Consider the following 7,082-nt stretch of genomic DNA (forward strand, 5'->3'; position numbering starts at 1 on the left):
ACTTTCAATGCAATCGTTTCAACCTGGCAGTGTCCATGACTGTACAATACAAGTTCCAACGAGGATGGTGGCAGCGGTCACTGAAATTAATAGAACAAAGAAAAAAACAGTTTCGCGGATAAAGTGAGTACTAGTTTCTCCGTATTTACCAGAAGAAAGTAGCCAACTTTAATGTAGCTTCCTTTACGAGACTAGAAACACAGTGGTGAAATTTTTTGCTTACAACATGAACTCAAAAACTAGGTTTAATCTTCCAATGTATTCTGAATTATTCAATCCTGGAGAGGTTTGGATATAAGCCTGCAACTTCTTGGGGGGGGGGGAGGGGAGCACACAATAAACATTTTAATAAAACATTAAAATGCTGAACAAGGCAAACTTTTATAGTATAAAAATATACATAAAAACATTACGTTTCCACCCTCTAACAGGGTCTTCTTCAGATGAATATTCACAATAAAACGTTGTGGAAACGTTACCTTTTTATGCATATTTTTATACTATAAAACTTTGCCTTGGTCAGCATTTTACCAAATTCTCTATAATATCACTGATACACTGTGTATCAAGTGTCTTGAAATGTGTAGATTGCACAGGCAACCACTTTTGCTGCAGATTGTGTAATTATGGCTCTTAGCACTCGAGAGTTAACATTTTTTTCCAGGTAAACCACAACCGAGTGCAGTGTTTCCAACCTTTACACATTTCTTCGGTTCCAATTTTTACATGCAGAATATCAAATATTCTCTAACATTAATCCCCATATTCAAGTTTTCAGAAATCAAGAGCTTTCCACCCCTGGGATATGTCTGTTGTACTATAATTCATAGTCACCTTGGATGACTTCCACTTACTATTTCATGGTGTCCTTAACCATGATGAAATCTCCTACTCTAGTCTACCAGTATGTGGAAAATGAAAATATTATTAAGCCAATAACACTGGTCGTCATGGGTTTGGTTATCTTGCAGATGACTGTTGCCTTTGAATAATTTCAGCATACTGATTCCAAAAACGAAATCATTTTTACCCATCATGTACAGTTTTTGCATATTGATTTTCTATACACTGACATAAGTTTTATTCAAGAAATCACTCTTAAAAAATGTTCTTCACAAACTGGCCCGAAGTCACTGTTATAATGTGATGGGGTTGGTTTGGTTGTTCCATGCATAAAAATTCACCTTGTCAGTGCAGTGTGCTTTTCGTTAAGCATACAGGGACATGCAATTGTTCAAAAATGATATCATGTAAGTATTTGAACGGGCTTGATATTTTCTGTTGTGTGTGTGGGACTCATTGTGCTCACACAGAGACTGCCTACCACAAGTTTCATGAAGAAAGCGTACTTGATGCATTTTGACATGAACTTAGATGACCAAGATAAGTGGTGTACACCCCACAGTGTGTGCTGGATGTGTTCTGAGACAAAACAGTTGTACAACCATTAAAGTTGTGGAGGCAGGCCCAAAACCACCTTGATGACTGTTACTGTATTTCTCTGCAACGTGTGAAAGAATACAATGCACAAAACAAGGCATTGGAACTACATAGCCTCAGCAAACAGCCACATTCATTATGGAGAATATCCACCAGTCCCAGAATCCTCTAGCCCTCTTTGGATGTTTTATCTTCACAGTCTTTCACACCATGGCCCTGCATTCTAAGGTATCAGGCTTTGGGCTCCTGGAAGCTTGCAGGTTCGAGTCTCGTGGGGAGAAGCATAATTTTTCTTCTGAAATTTTGGCCTGTATATGCGACCAGTGGCCACCCACCATTGGGGAGCTACAAATGAGTAGCGTAACCCGGTCATGGAAACCGACATAAACAACTGGAGGTCCATCATGCTGACCACATGTTACCCCGTAACTGGTTGATCTCTCACGTCGGCAGGTGGGAGTCAGGCCAGGAGAATGTAGGCCCTGGCCCTCACAGGCTGTTGTGCCATGATAGTTATTATTAGTAGTAGTGACGCAGAAATCCACTCTCATAGTGATTTTTTCGTCAACCTTGTGATGTGAGCAAGGAGCAGGGAGAATGGTTTCACAAAGATATCATGCAGAACATATGTATATCGAGACAGGTGAAATATAGATTGTTGGATGATGACAGTTTGTCTACTAGTGCTTGTAGGAAAATGAAGAGATGTGCATTTACAAAAGAATGAGTCGCACTTCATTTAACTCTAGTGCAATGCATTTAATGTTATATCATGTTTTTAATGTACCTTTTGTTTCCTGTGTGTAAAAATGTAAAATTCAACACAGTATTGCATCTGCAGTGAATTGTTTAGTGAAACAGCAGGACTAGAAGTGGATAGATGTTTGGTCAAACCTTGAGGCTGACTGGGGGATGCTTCTATGGTTTAGCATGGTGACAGTGAGACAGGCATGTTTTGTGAAAATTTTGCGCTAGCTGGGGGATACCACCCCCTTTCATCCTTCTCACTTAAAGCACTGCTTGTGTGTTTCATACATATATTGTTCTCTTGAATTATGATGCACTTTACATTTCCCTTGTATAAATTTATTTTGTTATGTAATAGCGAATATGAGAATTTTGATTGTTAAATTGTGACTTTATGGTGGAAAATGGATGTCATTTCCGCAATCAGCATTCAAAAAACTTCCACAGTTTGCAAACAACTGTTTTTTTCTTCAAAATATCGACCAGTGTAATAGGCAGAGAGCTGTACATCGGCCAGATTAGCTTACTAGGCCCACTTGGCAGGCGAGCGGGCAGGTAAAACTATAGGCCTGGATTTTTGACCCGTCAAGCATCAAAAGCCAATGGGTAACTGGAAGGCCTTGTAAGAGTAAGCTCGCTTATCTTCAGCAAACTCTCATTCCGGTTTTACACCGTCTCCAGATACATGAGTCATGCAGTCACTGTTGCCAACTAATATTTTCTAAACTCTTCAAGGAGCACTTGAAATGTTCATCACGTTTATTAATTCGAAATTGCAGATATTTATTCCATGGTAGAAAACATTTCTCTCACACTCAGTGGCGGCGATTGGGTTCCAAAACTAGGGGGGAGGGGAGCAAGATGCAAAAGTGTGGGGGGGCAAGGACGGTTTAATTTCCCTTGGTACATAAGGTTAGCATGGTGCAAAAGTAGTGGAACAAATGGGGGGAGGCAATTGCTCCTCTTACCCCCCCCTGTAATGGAGTAAATATTTTGGAAATTTGAGAGACTGGTGGTTGTTCTACATTTAACTTTTTTTTGGGGGGGGCTCCCCTATCGTGGAGTGGTAGTAGCATCGTCACCTTGTAATCAAGGGGTCCCGGGTTCGATACCCGATGGAGGCACATGGTGGTTTGGATCCCACTTTAAACTGTAGGTCCAGTCCCGTTTAGCCTTCCTGTGCATAAAGTGGACTTAAAACACCAAATCAAACCAAAGAAAAAGGGATTCTTATATCTGCAAATTTCTTATGTACATTATTCTGTAATTTTATTTACAGTGATTTTTTAAAAATAGAATTCCCCAGATTAAATCTTGATTTAAATCAACCTGAATTATATCACACCACCTTACTTAACAGAAAGCTGGGCACCGAATGACTCTTAATTCACAATATGAGTCTGCTAAATTTGGGCTGAATCATACCACCCTACACTACCTTCCAGGAGATTTCCTAAGTTTCAATTTCTATTCTCGTGGTTGTTACTTGAAGAGTAAGAAACAAACAGAAGGCGGTACAGGATACAGGAAACACTGGAAGCTAGTGTAGAGTTATCAACGAGAAGAAACTTTGCCGAAGCACTTAATTTCAGATTCAAGCACATTCCTGAAATGTAGGAAATTCGGAAGATAAATCATTTTCGTACAGAGGGCAATCGCTGCATCTGAAGTTGTAGGAAGGAAGGAAGAACTGTTAATATTATCCATGCCCTTCGTCAGTTGAAAACAACGGAAGCATTTAAATGCCCCATACCTTGCTCCTTGGCAGTTTCAGGTGCTTTATTTTTAACATGTATTAAAATCGGGTAGGCTATGCAAGGTCATGAGGCAGAAGAAAAGCCAAGACAAAGCCCTTTTTATTCAAGAAATGATTAATGGATAATGCATAAAAATGTCCAAGCAATTTTTGCGTTAATGTTTCACATGAGAAATGAGAATTACTTTGACTTTTTTGGGGCCCCTTAGACTTGGGAGCCCCGTCCGCCTCTGATTTGACATATTCATTAAAATTATAACGTTAAACTAGAATATAAAGGCAGATGAAAACAAAATGTTCTAATTTCATTGCAAACAAAACTTAGCCTTTTCTATTTTTCACACTTCTATTTATTACGTTTTTCGTATCAACCTCATGGAATGCAAGGCCCCTACATGCCCGAGGCTCAGAGTGGTCCCCACTTCGTCACCCCTTGCTACGCCAATGATTACACAACCTCAAGGCACCTGCGACTAGTACAAATTCAAATATGTCCATGCGTAGTGAAATATAATGGCCGTTGGCAACACTGACAGTAGTGCTCGCGTCTATCTGCAGGAACTACATCGAGTCTCACGTGACTTCTTAGGACCCGGGTAAATACAAAAACCTGACAGGCATCGAGGCCTGTGCACAGCTGTGGTCAGTGAAGCTCACTTGCTCGATGTCAAACACCTGGGTTTGATGTGCGCGTTGCATATTATTGTAGGCTGGCCTTCTTGTAGACAGGTTTCTTCCGGTTATTTTGCAGGTCTCTGGTAATAGGAGTTATTCACATATGAAGCCCCTCGGTGAATTCTGGGCTGGTCCCTTCCCCCTCTCTGTCTCACACACACACACACACACACAGAAACAAATGTATAATTGTATAATAATGACAAAAGAATATCTCAATACTACACAAAAAGACACACTTGGGGAAATGGTTCTATTGAAAATTTCATGAAGCCTGAAGCAACATGGTACATGTGTGCATGGACACGCATGCCCACACACAACCAGATGGGAGCTAAGTGGAAATAACTGGGAAACACAAGGCAGAATAAAAATCAGATTTTTCATAACATTGCTGCATCTTCAATGCACAGAAGAATGATGGCATCCAATATTGGAAAGTGGCCGGATTTCAAGAACAAGGTGGTAGTCCTGAGGAACCTAAACAAAATAGTACCTTAGCAGATACTCGCTGCTGGTCAGAGAAGTGTTAGATTTGGAGATAAAAGAAAGAAGAGCTGATAATTATGAAATTGTGAAGGAAATAAAAAATACTCAGTAGCCATTATTTTCAGATGTGGAAAAGAAGGCATTCAGACTATACTATATGTACCATGCATACATTTCCTTGCAAGGCCGAGAGATCGGGAGAACTGTGGCAGGCAGAGCTAGCGGAGATGCAGATATTTTTGACCAGTAACGTCCCACTTAAGTTTACCCTCGAAAGCATTTTGCTTCGCTTGCAACCGTTTGGAGGTTTCGAATGTGCAACACTGTATCAAGATTACGTTGCAGACTAAACCGTTAAAAGTCAATGGTATTCGTGAGCATTGTTTGTGTTTGCAATCTGAAAGTTCAGAGCTTGAGTTGTTCTTTCTTTCGCGACTACAGGTGGCCTGGACAGAGCTGCGAATCGAGTGAGTACAGACCTTGAACCAAGAGCATGTTAACTTCATACTGTGTGAAAGACTAGTTTTTGGTTACTTGCCATACTACTACTTGTGCAATTGCAGTGTGTGTGTGTGTGTTGTGTGTAAGTGAGGAGATTAAAATGCCAGCCACAAAGTTCATGTTAGAACAAAGATTTTTTTATGTAAGACACTTACGTGACAAGACATGTGTAGGCAATTTGCATACACATTCTCTGGCGTTTCACCTCCAGGTGGAGAGACTGTTAGACGTCTTGTCCTTAAATTATGAAAAATTGGATCATTAAATTTTAGAACCCTTAAGCAAAAATGACTGATTCTAACCAAAGAAAAACTCGATGAAATTGTGGCAGCATTAGAACACTCTCCAAACAAACCTCTACGCCGTGTTTCACATGAGGTGGGTGTGTCAAAATCATCAGCACATACAGCCACTAAGCTAGTAAAATTAAATCTACTGAAATAACCCTCATAGTATCGATGAACTAAAACACAATATAAGGGTAAAACTTGGAAGAATTGCAGAAAAAAAACTTGTGTGTGTGAATCAAAATTTCATCAAATGATGCCAGGAATGTGTGAATGTAGGTGGACATCACTTTGAACAACTCTTATAACACAGGTTAGTGCTTGTTTTGCAATAATATAAATATCTGCATGCTAAAGATATGTCCATAAAAATAAGCGGCATGTTACTGGTTGAAAATGTCGGCATCTCTGCTAGCATCACCTGCCACACTTCTCTTGATCTCACAAAAAAAATGGATGCATGGTATAAAATGAATATCAATATTATGTATAAAATGTGTTTTTTGGTGTATTTGTTATAAGCGAATGGGCATTGGAAAAGGAATGAAAAGTAAATAACAAACCATTACCAAGGAAAAGTAAATAAAACATGTAATAATTAAGGAAATGATAAAAATGTGACTTTATATGAAACAAAAAATGACCAATTATACTGACTTCACAAATTATTTTTCAGAAAGTACATGCATACGCACACAAAGGAAACACACATACACTCACAAATATATATAGATCTATATACTTGATATTAGATTTACAAAACAATTAATGACATCATCTACATAATGAATTTCAAAAGATTTTCCATAAGTGTCCATCTTCACTAATACTAAAAAGAATGAAGAAAAACTGGAATGGCTCTCCTTTAACACACTGCAACAGACATGTGGTAACGTATTGATTTTCTGTAGATATTGCTCAGCAGAGTTGCTCCAGTCCAGCTTTCAATTTCCGTTTTCATGCAATACTTAAGTCTTTACAAATTACTCATGAAATTACTTTGAGCTTGCAGCTCTGTCAACCTTTAAATACACTGCAATAAATGTCCTCCTCTCATATTGCATAAATGCATTTTTTTAAAAATTAGTTGTCAATTTTACTTAATTTCTTTCCTACGTGCAGGACTTTAGCATCACATTTGCACTGAATATGAATTATGGAAAGTACTTCATTTGTTGACAAACCTG

The 7,082-nt window shown here is 38.9% G+C and overlaps 1 protein-coding gene across 1 annotated transcript in view; it reads right to left on the bottom strand.

The window, feature by feature from the left end:
- LOC145985927 (cilia- and flagella-associated protein 251-like) overlaps window positions 1-7,082 on the bottom strand; it is a 457,476-nt gene that overhangs the window by 424,859 nt on the left and 25,535 nt on the right. The window lies entirely within an intron of this gene.

Source organism: Lepisma saccharinum, chromosome 3, assembly GCF_977018435.1.
Source record: "Lepisma saccharinum chromosome 3, izLepSacc3.1, whole genome shotgun sequence".
Lineage (NCBI taxonomy): Eukaryota > Metazoa > Arthropoda > Insecta > Zygentoma > Lepismatidae > Lepisma > Lepisma saccharinum.